The sequence below is a fragment of the Podarcis cretensis genome (genome assembly GCF_951804945.1).
Source record: "Podarcis cretensis genome assembly, chromosome: 2".
Lineage (NCBI taxonomy): Eukaryota > Metazoa > Chordata > Lepidosauria > Squamata > Lacertidae > Podarcis > Podarcis cretensis.
The window spans coordinates 17,552,462-17,568,649 of record NC_137171.1 but is presented as its reverse complement, the minus strand read 5'-3'; positions in this window follow the sequence as shown (position 1 = coordinate 17,568,649).

Below are 16,188 nucleotides of genomic sequence, written 5' to 3'. Positions count from 1 at the left end.
TTTTAAGATATTGCCTTATGATTGGAAAGCTGATACCATGGTGTTATGTACTGAGTTGAATAGGATCCAAAATGCAGCAGTCTGATTGGTCCTAGAACAATAGGATCCAAAATGCAGCAGTCTGATTGGTCCTAGAACAATAGGATCCAAAATGCAGCAGTCTGATTGGTCCTAGAACAATAGGATTCAAAATGCAACAGTCTGATTGGTCCTAGAACAATGCAGCAGTATGATTGGTCTGCAGGAGCCACCCAATCCAGCTCCAGGTGGAAGTGAATCCACAACCTGATTGGCCTACAGGAGAATCCTGGAATTAGTCAATCACATGGGGCCCATTGTGTAAATAATGTATATAAAGCAGACATCCTGGGGGAACTTCCATTCCTCCTCACCACTATGAGCTGGATAAAGAGCATGAAATCCACTCCCGACTCCGAGTATATTTCACATGGGTTTGATCTGTGATGGCGATTTCAAATGGAAAACTCTGCACTTAATTGTGTGATTGTCCAGCATGAACATATCTGTCTGTAAGCTCATTATAATAGTTATTTTTGCCCAGTTTTGCTGGTTTACTAGGTAACATGTGAGATTATAGGGAACTGACTCTTCAATAGTTTTTAATTTATGCATTTAATTTTTTCCCCTCTCTACACAATGAAGCTCATAATTTATAATATTCAAAAACAATGTGAGTGTTCCTTCTTTAAATTTGTTGTTGTTGTTGAGGGGATGAGCGAATTGCACACCATTGCTACAGCATCTTTTGGACTGGTCTTCAGGCTCATTGCATTACAGTAGGAAAAAAAGGACATTGCTGATTAATTATAGGCAACTAAAAAAATTGCAACACCAGTAAAAAGCGAATACCAGCAACACCCCCTCCCCAAGAAATGAATGAATCCCAATGTATATTAGTTTAACAAATTGCCTAATGGGTCTAATAATTCTGGCTCATATTCTCTATTACTGCAGAAATGTGGAGAGCTGAATTTAAGTTTTGGGGCAAGAGGGAATCAGAAACAGAGAAACCAAAATGGAGTGTTTCATCGATCCCTATGTGCTACCTTCTGCCACTTCATAGCCGTAAGATGAACTTAAAAACAAAAACAAAAAACCTCACTAAAATTCTAAAGAAATTCTAATGTGCCCTGAAGATGAGACAGAAAAAGTGGAGGGGGGAGAAAACCTCCAAAAAGCTGGGGGATTCAGGACAGAACTACTAATAGCCAAAGCCATTGTAATATATTGGATTTTCACATTTCTCTATCATTAACGCTATTAATGCATCCAACACTAACCCCCCCAATATTCTTAAAAATTGAGAAGCCTATTCCTGGCATGGGAAGAGGGTTGGAATTGTGTATGACTTCAGGGATAGTAATAATAATAATAATAATAATAATAATAATTTATATATACCCCGCCCTCACCAGCCAAAGCTGGGCTCAGAGCGGCTAGCAACAGTAAAAATAGCACAATTTACATAAAATCACAGTCAATTAATTGAAATACATTCTAAAATCAATTCAGAATCAAATTAATGGCAACCATTGGGCTAGAGTTCTATGAGGATTACATAAGGAGAGAGGGGGTCAGACTGTGCCTTGGCCAAAGGCCTGGTGGAACAGCTCTGTCTTGAAGGCCCTGCAGAAAGATGTCAGGTCCCGCAGGGCCCTAGTCTCTTGTGACAGAGCGTTCCACCACATCGGGGTCACGGCCGAAAAAGCCCAGACTCTGTGGCCCAGGATCTCCAATATGTTTTTATTTGAAGACCGTAAAGTCCTCTGTGGGACATACCAGGAGAGGCGGTCTTGTAGGTACAAGGGTCCTATATGGCCATATAGGGCTTTAAAGAATGGTCTGCCTGTCAGTTTCACCGATTCCACATAAAGTATTTGAGTATATATAATTAGCATGGCATTTTCCATCCCTGAAAAGTTTCTCTCTGTTCCACAGATATTCTGCGAATTAGTCTCCCATTAGCATATTGAACCATTTCCAACCAATAGAATTTGGGTAATAATTAGCCAAGGCATCCTTTATCTCAATGTCAATGTTCTCTTGCTTTCCTTTCCTCCTCATCAACAACCAAAGGCAAGATCAAAAGCTCATTGAAATCAGTAGGAGTCCCCCCCCACTAGGACTTCAATAAGCTTTGGACTAGTCCTCCTGAGACTGGCAGACACAGTCACCCTCTTGACTTCAATGACATGATGACTGGGCCACGAAACATTACAGACTTCCTTTTAAAAAATATATAAATGAAAGGCAGTCCTATCTAAGAAAAGCCCGAGTCTAACCAGGGGATTTCATTCACTGTCGCCTTCCCTGTGTTCTCATCGATCACATCATGATTTCCTAATCCTCTTGTGGAAGTAGTTGTCACTGACACCACCATCTTGAATTGCCAAGACAATCAGGACTATCAGTTCATGCAGCTCATTGATCTTCTCATCAGTGCTGTTTTTAAGACTTCAAACAGCATAAAGAAATGTGGTACAGTTTCATTGGTATATGTGCACATCCATGTATACACCAGTGTGTTCAGAAAGTTTCAGTGTGGTTTCTTTCAGGACGTGGGTGGCACTGTGGTGTAAACCACTGAGTTTCTTGGGCTTGCCAATCAGAACGTCACGGTTTGAATCCCCGTGACAGAGTGAGCTCCCGTTGCTCTGCCCAGTTCCTGAAGTCTGAAAGCATGCCAGTGCAAGTAGATAAATAGGTACCACTGCGGTGGGAAGGTAAACGGCATTTCTGTGTGCTCTGGTTTCCATCACTGTGTTCCGTTGCACCAGAAATGGTTTAGTCATTCTGGCCACATGATCCAGAAAACTGTCTGTGGACAAACGCTGGCTCCAAATGATTTCCAAAGAGTGCTAGGGGATGTTTTATCCCATGTTGATGGCCTTTCAGCTGATTCCCTGTCTGGCTCTGAAATGCCCTCTCCGGTTGCATAGAGCCTGGATGGCCCTGTGGTCTTACCCAGAACTGAGGGCAATGAAACAATTGCTGAGACGGCTAGAGCGTGGGGGAGGAAAACTCATTCTGAATCAGATCAAACATGGGGCAGAGCTCAACGTCGAGTCTATCAAGTGGCAATAGCGACAACAAAGAGTACCTTCTTCTCCGCCTCTATTGCATCTGCAGAAAACAGCAGCAGAAAACTCTTTCAGGTGGTCTGCAATCTAACGGAACCACCTTTGCCATTGGGGTCTGGTGAGGACCCCAAGATCCCCTGCAATGATTTTGCAAAGGTTTTTTTTTTTCAGATAACTTCGCTCAGATTTGGAAAGAGAAAGATTCCACCATGGTAGCAGGTCTGCTGGTTTCCTCACTGCGAGAAGCAAGGTTACAGGGAACCAGGCAGAGAGCCTTCTTGGTGGTGACACCCACCCTGTGGAACCCTTCAGATGTCAAGGAAATAAGCAACTATCTGACTTTTAGAAGACATCTGAAGGCAGCCCTGTATCAGGAAGTTTTTAATGTTTGATGTTTTAGTATGTTCTGATATATGCTGTGAGCCGCCTAGAGTGGCTGAGAAAACCCAGGCAGATGGGCGGGGCATAAATACTATTATTACGATGATGATGATGATGATGACGACGACGATGACGACGCAACAGAAACATACAATTCTGGCTTAGCTTCTTTCAGTTCACCCAGTGCAATACTCCCCAAAATCAGACAGGCAACACAATCTCAGAAACTTCAAACATTCTTTGAGTCTATTTTTTTTCAAAGAATGATGTCAGCTTCCTTAAGAAGAAATGTGAATTGTACAGGGAGGCATCATGTATTCACAAGCCTCCCACCCGACCCTTTAGCAAGGTCATTGTGAGTGTTCTTTAGCTATAAATTTCATATCCCACCACTTCATATGTTTACTTGAGGATCATTTCTGATAAAGGATGCTACTCATTTAAATACCTTGGTAAGCTCCCCCACAAACCAGACAGTGCCTAATCCTTCCTTTGTCACTACTTTACTATTCCTTCCTTTTAATTGTGTGACATATTCTATGAGCATCTCTTTGATGTTAGTGAGGTTCAGTGAAAGAACTCTTCCCCCTCCCTAGTTTGAATAGATGATTAGTTCACTAACCAGAATAATATTGTTGCACACCATCCCAAGTGCCTTTGGGGACTGTGTACTGATTTATTGTAGGGATCCTTCTTGAAAGTTTTGCCATTGCTTTTTGAAACACCGTCGACCATGTGCTTTTTACCTGTTTGTGGTGATCGGAACTGTTTAGTGGCTTAAAAAAATAATAATTAAAGATTCCTTAGTTTACAAAAATACCTGCATTGTCTCTTTTTCCAAGCTGCATTTTCTACAGATCAGTTTCATTAGTTGTGAGACATTGTATACAGTGTTAGCTTAGGACAAAAGAGGGGGGAAGAGGGGGAGAGGGATGGTGAGTGGGGTGACAATGCTTCTATTCTTCTACTTGTATGTGTGGGGTTTTGTGTCAGCGTCACTTGTGTGGGGTTTTTTTACCATTTGCTTGTTGTATTTCCTTGGTGGCGAGAGAGGTTGGGGGTGGCCTTTGGTGTGGTTGGTTGTCTTTGGTAGGCTGTTGTGAGATTTGTTTTTGTGTGTAAGTGGTATGTGTGTGTGTGTGTTTGGATCAGGTTAACCAGATTTGTATCCTGTCGGCGGATTCTTGTTGTTGTCTTGTTGAGCTGTGTATGTGATAAAGGAGAATCATCCCAGGGTGAAGGCATCTTCTATTTGCCCCTGTGTCAGTTTCAGAAAGGAATTGTTCAGATAACTGTGTATGTTTGAAAGCTTCAGTGGCAAAAGGGACAGAGTGAGCAAAGGTAATGCAGCTCTGGTACTGAGGCTTGCATCCTGGCTTAAACCATGTTGAAACTCACCATCTTGGGCATAGTGCATCTTTCATGACATCTAGAGGCACACCTGGCAAGTGGAGGAAATCATTTTCACTCCGACCTTTTCAGCTGTCTTGAAAATAGCAGTGCTGCTTCTTCTACCTGTTCTCAACTGAGAACAGCCATCACACTAACAAACAATAACCCCCAACATCAGATTTATCTCTTCAGTGATGGGACACAGTGGATGATCCTGGAAGGTAATGAAGCACATGTGCTCTCTGAATGAATTTGTTCCGAGGATGCCAATAAGGACGCCAAAGATCTTTAGGAGTCTCATTAAGCAACATTGGATTCACAATTATCAATGGCAAGCCCTCGCCCACAGCCCAAGACTGACAGTGAGCCCAAACACCTTTGACAGTAATCCATAAACATGAAATGAGACTCCTGCAATCTGCCAGGGCTTTTCTTTTTTCTAAGCATATATTGCTTCCAAAAAAAGAAAGAAAAGAAAAGATTTTCAGAGTGCACCTCAGAGTGAAAGGAGGACTGATTAAAACGAATCATCTTGAAAATCAATCAGGTTTCATCTCATGCCCATTCACCTTCAGTGCCCCCTTCACACCCTTTTACCGCAACTGCGGCAGAGCACCAGTAAGCCAACACATAGCAAAGGCTTCATTCAGAAGGTGTATAGATCTGTTTTCCTTCCAGTCTTCTCCCTCAGGAGGAAGTCTGATGTACTTGTTATCATCCCAGAGCATGGCTCACCTTGCAAACAGAAACAACTCGCCATAATTGGAGGAAGAGGAAGAGCTGAAACAGTGACTGGAACGAGAACCAACTAGGTACCTTAAAGGAACTGGGCTCTAGGCCCATGACCCAAATTTGCCCCAGTTGGCACATTGTGTGTGTATACAGTGGTACCTCAGGTTAAGAACTTAATTTGTTCTGGAGGTCCGTTCTTAGCCTGAAACTGTTCTTAACCTGAGGTACCACTTTAGCTAATGGGGCCTCCTGTTGCTGCCATGCCACAGCCGCACGATTTCTGTTCTCATCCTGAAGCAAAGTTCTTAACCCAAGGTACTATTTCTGGGTTAGCAGAGTCTGTAACCTGAAGTGACTGTAACCTGAAGCGTCTGTAACCCGAGATACCACTGTATATAGATTGATAAATGAATGTTCACATCAAATTTCAATAAAACAAAGCTCTAAACCAAAAGGTGACTTTGCATTATCATTTTAGCATAAGGTAAAGGTAAAGGACCCCTGAACAGTTAAGTGCAGTCAAAGGTGATTATGAGGTTGTGGTGCTCATCTCACTTTCAGGCCGAGGGAGTCTGCGTTTGTCCACAGACAGCTTTCTGGGTCATGTGGCCAGCAGGACTAAAGTGCTTCCAGCACAACAGGATACAGTGATGGAAACCAGAGTGCACAGAAACGCCATTTACCTTCCCACCGCCGCGGTACCTATAAATAGTCACAGATGGTTGTCAGCATTAAAAAAAGGTCTTCAAGAAATGTTTGAAAGTTTGAAGGAAGCCTGCTGAATCTCTGCTGGAATAATAATAATAATAATAATAATAATAATAGTAATAATAATACATTTTATTTCTATCCCGTCCTCACCAGCCGAAGCTGGCCTCAGAGCGGCTAACAACAGCAAAATAATAAAACATTCTAAAATAATTTCATTATAAAATTAATTCCAATCAGATTAATGGCAACCATTGGGCTAGAGTTCTGTGAGGATTGCCAAAGGAGGGAGTCAGGCTGTGCCCTGGCCAAAGGCCTGGTGGAACAGCTCTGTCTTGCAGGCCCTGCAGAAAGATGTCAAGTCCCGCAGCACTCCAAAGCACGAGACCAGTACAGTGGTACCTCTAGTTGGGAACACGATCTGTTCCGGGGTGCTGTTTCCACCCCAAAAAAGTCCACAGCCAGAGCGGTGCTTCTGCGCAAGCGCTGAGCATGATAGAGCACTTCTGCGCATGTGCAAAGTGCACAGAACGCTTCTGCGAATGCACGCGTGTTCGCAAGCCGAAAAGATGCAACATGAACCTAACGCAACACAAGGTATGGCTGTAATGCTTAATGCCTGACTTCTGGTTGAGGCAGCGCTGAACCCTTTGCCCTTATCTTGGATTCCATGAATTGGACTGGTGCCTCTAACCCTGCTAGTCTGGGTAGCAGCTGCTATGGCACATTACCTGTCGCCGAGCCTGTACCACTTCTCTGCCTCATCACTGTGGTCGTGTGGGAACCAGGACACTCAGGGGTCTCGGAAAATCATTTTTCTGATGAGTAGCCCAACAACTAATCCAAAGTGAAAAGGACACAATCCACTCTATTCCGGTAATACAAAGTGAACTCAGCATTCATGGACAAACCCATTGTGGGTTGTTGGTTTTTTTAAAAGGTAACTCAATAAGAAATCGTGATTGTCTTTTTCATTTGCGGTTGAAAGCAAACACGGATAATTCAGGGCAAGACATCTTGCTGAGAGTACCACATAGTGGAATTTGTTCTTATGCCTCCTTAGTATGGATATTATGAAGTCAAGGTCTTTTATTTTGCTAAAGAAATCCACACACTTGCACGCACACAATGAACATGCCGAGGGGCGTACAATATACTCATGTTGGAATTGGTCTGCCACTTAGAGCTTCATTATCTCTTGCAGAAATAATACAAAATGTCCTTAGTCTTAAGAACGCTTTGGTTGTGGCTATTATTCCGTTAGCTTCAAGCAGGTCAGGACGTAGGTTAGTACAGACTGCTAATTTGCCCTGTGTGGGATGCCATCTCTAATTAAACAGTAGCTTTCTCTGTGATGGTAAGTAGCACCGTTGGAGATAGGTGCGAGGGAAGGTTAACGCTGATAGCAATATAAGGACAGATTCTTCCTCTTTCTGTCTGCAATTTTATCCAGAAACATTAAACACACACACACTAGAGCTTTCCTGTCCCATCATTCTTCCATTCCTATACAGATTTGAAAAGCTGCTATTTTTTTACAAAATCCCTCCATGTTGGAGCTTTCACCAAAGACACTTTGCCTCCACCCCCAAGAATGAAAACACTAGACAACTCTTGAGATTTAAATGGTCACAAATTTCTTAATCTTTTAATCAAGGATATGCAGTATACTGGAAGAAGGAAAGCTTGACAGTGTCGAAGCAATGATTCCATCAACATTATCTTCAAAAGATGCCTGATTACAGTGGTACCTCGGGTTACAGACGCTTCAGGTTACAGATGCTTCAGGATACAGACTCTGCTAACCCAGAAATAGTACCTCGGGTTAAGAACTTTGCTTCAGGATGAGAACAGAAATCGCACGGGGTTGGTGTGGCAGCAGCAGGAGGCCCCATTAGCTAAAGTGGTACCTCAGGTTAAGAACAGTTTCAGGTTAAGAATGGACCTCCAGAATGAATTAAGTTCTTAACCTGAGGTACCACTGTATCTTCTTCCAAAGCAACTACTCTATTCCAAACTTAAAAATGGAAAGTATAATGGTGGTGGTCAACAAAAGAGGTCTAAAGACTCTCCCATGGCAAATCTAAAAAAAAAGTACTACTATATCCATATTTTCATATGGAGGTGAGAGGAAATTACCGTATTTTTTGCCCCATAGGATGCACCGCCCCATAGGATGCACCTAGTTTCTTTGGGAGGGGGAATAAAGAAAAAAAAATATTCCCCCCCCCCAGGTGCAGGGCTGGCGCAGGGAAAGCCCGAGCTTCCCCTGACCCCAGCCCCCAGAACAGACTGCTGCCTGCAAGCCTTGCAAGCCCGGTGGGACCTTGCAGACATCTGCCCGAAACATGGGGCGTGCTCCGCAGTGCGCCCCATGCTTCGGGCTGCAGGCTGCCACCCCAAGCTTTGCGCGCCCGGCGGGAGGTCCCGCCGGGTGCGAGAGGCTTGCAGACATCTGCCTGAAGCATGGGGCATGCTCCGCAACGCGCTCCACTCTTCAGGCTGCAGGCTGCCGTCCCAAGCCTTGCGAGCTCGGCGGGACCTCCCGCTGGGCACGCGAGGCTTGCGGATAGCTTCCTGAAGCCTGGAGAGTGAGAGGGGTTGGTGCGCACCGACGCCTCTCACTCTCCAGGCTTCAGCGAAAGCCTGCATTCGGCCCATAGGATGCACACATATTTCCCCTTCATTTTTGGAGGGGAAAAAGTGCGTCCTATAGGGCGAAAAATGCGGTATTTCCTGAATTTCATTTTTAGTCGTATAAAGAACTATGGTAAGATTTTCCACAGTGCTTGGCAGAACAATAAACACTCAATACTTGATGGGTATGTGTGCATTGTGGTAAACAATGTGCTTGACTCCACATACAGCCTGCTTTTAGAGCCATCATGTCTCGTCTTTGAAACTAACAAGAGCATCCAGATTCCACGGGTCCAACACTCTTCCTTGGATCCTTCTGTAAGATTTTATAAATCATAGTTTCCTGCAGTAATGAGAGGCCTCACAACATGTCCTTACTTCCTTGGTGGGTCTCTAGCTTCCAATGATGAGAGAGATTCTTCTCATCACAGGTTCTCTCTTGTTGGCTCTCTGTCTTTTAAAAAAATCTCATTAATCCCCAGCTACACAGAGTTTCTTGGGCAGCCCTCCTCCCCTTTGTGTAATTCTACTCCCTTTAGTTTCCACCTGCTTCTTCCATGATCTTTTATCTCCTCTGAGCAAGATTCTCCCCCTCCATCCCTTATACCTGCATTCCTTTTGTCAAGCCATAGATCCTCAAAACAGGAGCAATTCAAGCCAACAATTGCTTCTTTTGCTCCCAACAGCTGCCTTCTTTGCAGCTGAAGGTGTTTCATACAAACTGGCCAATCACAAGGGGGAAGTCAAGGCAACCTGAAGCAACTAACTCAGTCTGCCGCTCTCCCTCACAGCAATCTTAACACAAGTGTCTTGGATATTTGTGCAGACCAAAAACAGAGCCCCTGTGAAATCAATATTCATCTTATTATGACACTAGTGTGTATCCAGTAATGTAAGCATAGCACCATCCAGTTTAATTGACTGGCACTAGGTTCTAGACAGACAAAGCAATTTTTCACATTGCACATAATGAATTTATTTTTAAAAAGCCACCCAGACTGAAACTAGAAAACTATGTACAGGAGCTTTGATTTAGCTATTGCTGGAAGTCAGGCGTTAAAAGGATCTCAGGGTTTTGATGTCTCCCCCAAGACAGCTCATTGGTTTCCCATGACATGGTAGTGATTGTAAAAGCTTGCAGGTCAAATTCAGCTTGTTTGGACAACAGACAGTTTGGCCTATGTGTCTGGAGCAGAACCATAGATGCAGGGCCTGTTTGGCAGCCCAACATCTCCTTCTCCCTCAGTCCTACTTTGGAGGTCAAAGCAAGCACTGATATGTGCTCCAGATCAGGATCCTGCTGGAGAAGAATGAAGATACCTGGGTCCTCGTAAAGCTCATCAATCTCAGTATGCCAGTTGCTTATGAGACAACTCTATGAGGAAGTTCCTTGAATAGCTTTGCTTAAAGCATACACTGGACAGCTCCCTTGCTGAACCATGCCTCCTGGCAAACTGTGGCTATTATTATTATTATTATTATTATTATTATTATTATTATTATTTGTATGTCACCCTATACCTGTACGTCTCAGGGCAGCTCACAACACAGAGTTGCCTGCTTATTTTGTTTTTTCCCTTTGTGTGGTGAAGGAGGAGAAGGAGAGGTTAGGGGGGTCTATTTTGTATATATGGTCTTTTTTGTGTTATGGGTAGAGTCCTTTGAGGTGGGGGCGCTGAGAGTGTGGGTTGTGGGTTGTTGAGGTAGTTGAGGAGTGGGGCATGTGATTTGATATCCTCTGGGTTGGTATTGGGATGGGGATGGGAGTAGGGGGTCTCTGTGGAAGTGTGGGGCAGGGGGGATATTGGTGGTGTTGGCAATATTAATGGCATGGGGGGGAAGGGGGAGGGGAGGTCACCAGTCCATCAGTTTGAGGTGATTTTTGATTGCTTCATTCAGCTGTGGTTGTTGTTGCAGAGTTGTCAGTCTATGGTATGTAGGTTTGGTTGATTTGGTTGAGGTTGGTTTGCCACCGTGTGGTGTATTTTTGGTGGGACAGTTCTGGTTTGCATTGTTGTGTTGTTTCAGACAACACAAAGTTACAATATACAAAGCACAAAATACATAATAAAAAAATCAAAATACACAATAAAAATAATCAAAAATGAAAACAATTAACAATACTAATGTATGCCCACTAATAACTGATACACTCCCGAGCAAAAGCCCCTAAGGAATACTCCAACCCACAAATAATGCAAAAATCCAAGTTAACATATAACAATTAACAACCATTTAAAACATCCCCACCCTTCAAATAAAACCCCACCCAAGTTAAAAACAACGACACCCCTGTTAAAACAATAATTTTAATGCAAGGGGGCGGGCCCATGCTCTCATTCCACCCCAAAGTGACACCACCAAAGGGATGACACCCCATTGGTGCCACCCCTTTAGGAGTGGCCCCACCCCCAGGTAGGTGGGCTGTACAGAGCTGCCCTAGCAGATGGGCCACACCAAGCTGGGGCAGCCCGGTTTGGCTCCTCATCTAGTCTCTGTAGGTCAGATGCCCAGGTAGTCCAGACTTCTTCCTAATCCAGTCTCTGAGGATCTCCCAGTGCTTGGGATTGGCCAAAGCAGTCATAAAACAAGAGGGGATCTTCTGCCTTGTTTGTGACCATTCCAGAGGCATCTGTCTATCCATTGTTAATGACAAAATGCTGTTGCGTGGTGAGTTCCCGCCTCCCCCCAGTAGAAATAAAGACACATGACACCATTGTTTTAGGTTAGTGGGCTAAAATTGGCCACAACTTTATTGGTTACAGGTAAAGAGCGGTATTGGCTTAGGCATTGGTCCTATCCGACTATCCGGCTTCAGCCTGTTTGCTTGAAGACCGGGAAGCGTTGACACCAGCAGGGGGAGCTCTGCTGAGGCACATCAACTAGGGACTCCCCCGGGTTCACCGCTCAGGGGCGCGCTTTAGGCCCTGACCTCCACGATTGGCTGGCTCAGGGGATGATGCGGCCCGAGGATTCCCCTGATCGCATGGGGGCTGGAAGCCAGCCTCCGCACGCGTGTTGGGGGCATGAAGCCTGCAACACCACCTCCTCCTGATGTCGGAAGTGGCTTTCTAACCCAAAGGGCGGATCTTATGTTCTTAAGCAGCCCTCTTATCAAAAGGCCTGCCATTGTCAGTCCTGGTGGGTGGAATCATGTATAAAAGAAATTCACTGGGAATGTGAAAGCAAGATTACGATCCACAAGCCAGTAAAGCCAAGCTACATTAATTCAGGGCTTATGTATTGAATTATGTATAGGGCTGATTTGACTTCAAGAGGGTTTATTTATTAAAGAGGCAGATGGAGGCAGGGAGGGAGATACAGACAGAGGAAAAACTCCAGCTGAGTGGACAGAAATCTTCCCATAATTTACAAGTTTTTAAAGAAAGTATAAGGAGAGTAATCTGAGGTAAGATAAGCCAAGAGCAACTAATTGAGGTTTGCTTGTTAGTTTACCACCATCTCATGCTGAACTGATGACCTCACTAAACCATAAATCATGCTGCAAATGTATCTTTCTTCATTTGCCATTTTCAGTTCAAACTTCATGAGTACACATCTGAAGCAGCTGTATTTTTCCCCTGCACTAGGTACCTCACACTATCCTGATTTATATTGAATCTCATTTGCCATTTGCTGTCCACTCAGCCAGTTTGATGAGATTTTTTGGGAGCTCTCATACTTTGAATTTTCAGTATCCCAAAAAAGTTGGCATTATCTGCAGAGCAGACATGTCTCCCAGTTTTTTATGAATCTTCCCTGGCACTTGTCCCAATACAGTGGTACCTCAGGTTAAGTACTTAATTTGTTCCAGAGGTCCGTTCTTAACCTGAAACTGTTCTTAACGTGAAGCACCACTTTAGCTAATGGGGCCTCCTGCTGCCACCGCGCCCCCGGAGCATGCTTTCTGTTCTCATCCTGAAGCAAAGTTCTTAACCTGAAGCACTATTTCTGGGTTAGCGGAGTCTGTAACCTGAAGCGTATGTAACCTGAAGTGTATGTAACCCGAGGTACCACTGTACAGATGCTTAGAGACCACAGTGGTTGCTTCTCTATATTTTGTTCCTATCCTTTGTGCCCCCCCCCCCATTTTCACCAACTACTGATCTGTGGGGGACCTGTTATCTTCTCTCAAGTCCGCTTAGTTTGCTCACATTAAAACAAAATATTTGCGCCATGAGACTCAATGGAATGGTGACAAATGTTCTTGTTCTTTCTTCTGACATCTGACATATGGTACAATAAATGATAATTAGCCTTAAGTCAAAGCAGACTTTCCGTATTGACATATAAGAAAAATAAACATGCTGTGGCAAAGTACTGATGACATTTTCTAGGCTGAACTCTTTCCAGTCAGTTTGGATTCAGCCAAACATGAAATGTGTTTTGACTGTAGAAAAATGTACCTGTTTGCCACAAGTATGGACATTTAAAATTACAATTGATGAAGCAATTTAATTGCTGGACACACAGCCATCAGTTAATAGGCATTTATGAGCACATTAATGCTGCAGTCATATACTTATATAATAAGAATTCTAATCAAACCCATTCCATCCATCTCAGCTGAAGCAAGGACAGCTGTTAAGATAGTATGTAGTTGTGCTCTACAAAGTTGTTAATGGAGGAGAAAGTAGATAAAGCGAGTTTTGCTGAAGCTCAGAATATGACAGAGAAGAAATCCTCAGCCGAGGGACTCAGCTACATTTGTCAAAAAACAGGGTTTTGGATGTGTTATAAACATACAACACCAGAAGACGTTGGAGAGCAAAAAATAAATAAATTATTTGCTATTTTCCATTGCATTTCCCCTCTTTTGATATATTTATTTTCTGACTTATTTATAGCATTTATTTCCTGTGTGTAGATCCACCCCAGGCCATATTAGCTAGAAATCTTGTTTTGTGCTTCACAGGGCTGGACTGAGGAGGAATGGCGGGGGCCTTCCCCTCTTCTCCGGAACCTTCCTGAGAACAGGAGGTCAGTATAGATTTAGAACAGTGGTTTGCAGAAGGGCATAGTTCAGAGGCTGTAGAGGGGAGAAGCTGGGAAATATTGGGATAGGAACAGCAGGAAGAAGAAGAAGCACCAGGGGAGAGACAGATGATAGACTCAATGTCTCTGGAAAGCATTCCTGGGCCTCCCCCCTCCCAGAACCAGGCAGACATTGAGGGTATTAGAACAGAGAGCTCAGAAGCAGAAAGCTCAATTAGCCAACTCAGGAGTAACGTCTTATAGGCAAGACATAGGGGGTGGGACTTTACTTGGAGCAACACCATTATTTAGGGGAGACTGCATTCCTTCGTCTCTCACTGTGAATGTTGAATAAATTAATTGGTAAGAACTTTTATTGCCTATCTGTTTCTTGGCTGCCACTGTGGGAGTGATCAGATTCCCCAAAGCCTGGAAGAAAGCTTGTTTCCTTTCTTCCTCAGAACTATTGCATGCACTTCTACAATGCACTCGTTCTCTGCCTGTGTCACACCGTGTTCTGGGTTTCATAGAACAGTCTTATATAACTTGTGATACACCAAGCCAAATGCAATCCATCCACCATGTCACAGGCTCATCATAAACCCCTTTTCCTTTTGCAATCAAAGGGAAGCACGAGAACAGGACATGCAAATAATGTGCAAAGAGGCTTCTCAGCATTCCACCACAGTTTCTACCATTACATCACATGTAGATGACCAAGAAACTGGAACCCAGGGCTATGCAAATGAAGCTTATGTAGGCCAGCTGAGTTCTTGGTTACAGTTTACTACTGTAGCCTTAATAGACTTTACCGACTGGTGGGGTCTGCGTTGCTCCCGGGAGGGAGAAAAGAAGTCAAATGACACCGAGGTTGATTCAGAGAAAGAGTTTATTCTGCTCTCTGGATAGCAGAAGGCACTTGTGTGGTCAGTCCACAGCAAGTCCAAAGAAATAAGAAATTTCATACAGTATATATATCCTCCAGGCACCCTCTCCCCCCTTCCCCAGGAATCCAACCACGTCAGCTTATACACGTAAGTTGACATCCATGACCATAAACAGATATTCCTGTTCCGGTACTCTTGACCATAAAAGGTTGTTCTTGTTCCTATACTCTTATCTTGGGGCAGGAGGTCACCAACTCTAAGAGCACTCCTGGCGTCGTTCCCGGGTCTCTTGTCAGACCTGACAAGGTCTGTGTGTCTTTTTGTGGTCAGGATGTAAGATAAGACCCAGAAGTGCCATCCATGCTCCACTGGAACTGGCAAGGTCATCCATTGCCGTCACGGACTGATAAAGGAGAGGGCTTTGAGCACTTGTTTATACAGCTGGCTTCCTGTTTATACATTGACTCAAGAGCTCAAGTTAATGCATTTTAGAAATGCTCCCTTGAAGGAGGAAAAATGAGGATTTTGGTTCCCGTTTCAGACTGACTGCACAGAAAACCCATTCCTTCCCCCTTCACTACAGGGGTTTGTGACTGGAGCACCACTGAGAGGTAACAGGGCTAACTTTCTCTGGTGGATAGAGGTAGAGAAGTTGGGGGATTGAATTAGGAGGTGGAGTTTGGGAAAGGACGCTCTCTGTTTCTGTCCCCCCCCCCCAATAAAAAAAAAACTTTCTAGGCCTGGAGCTATTGATAAAGAATGGACTCAAAAATGCCCATTTCAACATCAGTTTCCAAGAGGAATCCTGCTTGTCTGAAATGGAAAATGTGATTAAAAGCTACGTTCCATGTTTTTCTTTCAAATGTTTTCTGCAACAGAGAAAATGATGATTTTTTTAAACAACACCAAAATAATAAAAATAAACGTAATTTTCACAAGATGGCTCAAACAAACAATTTACATATGGAAATTGCTAAGTAAGTACCATCTTTTTCAGCTCTCTCTACAAATTATGAGCAGGTTCCTATTGCTAGCTCTTACTTATTTGTACATCTCCTCCACGCAATACATATGACAGCTATTAGCCAAATATCTTTGACCTGCTGATTCCCTATCCCATCTCAGTCTCAGGTTGAAGCTAAAATTCATGTCTCTTTAACTACTTTAACCATTTTTCTTCCTCCACAATACCGTGAAGTCTCAATTGCTTTTCGAAACTGGTCTAATTGGTGGCAGAGCATTCCCAGGAGGTGATTCAGCCAGATAGAACTGTAAGAAATGGAGTGGATAATTTCTTTGTTTGTTCACCAGCATTATTGATGTTGGTAGCAGAGTTCTGGAACAGGGTTTTGTTAATTAACTGCCATTTCAGAGTT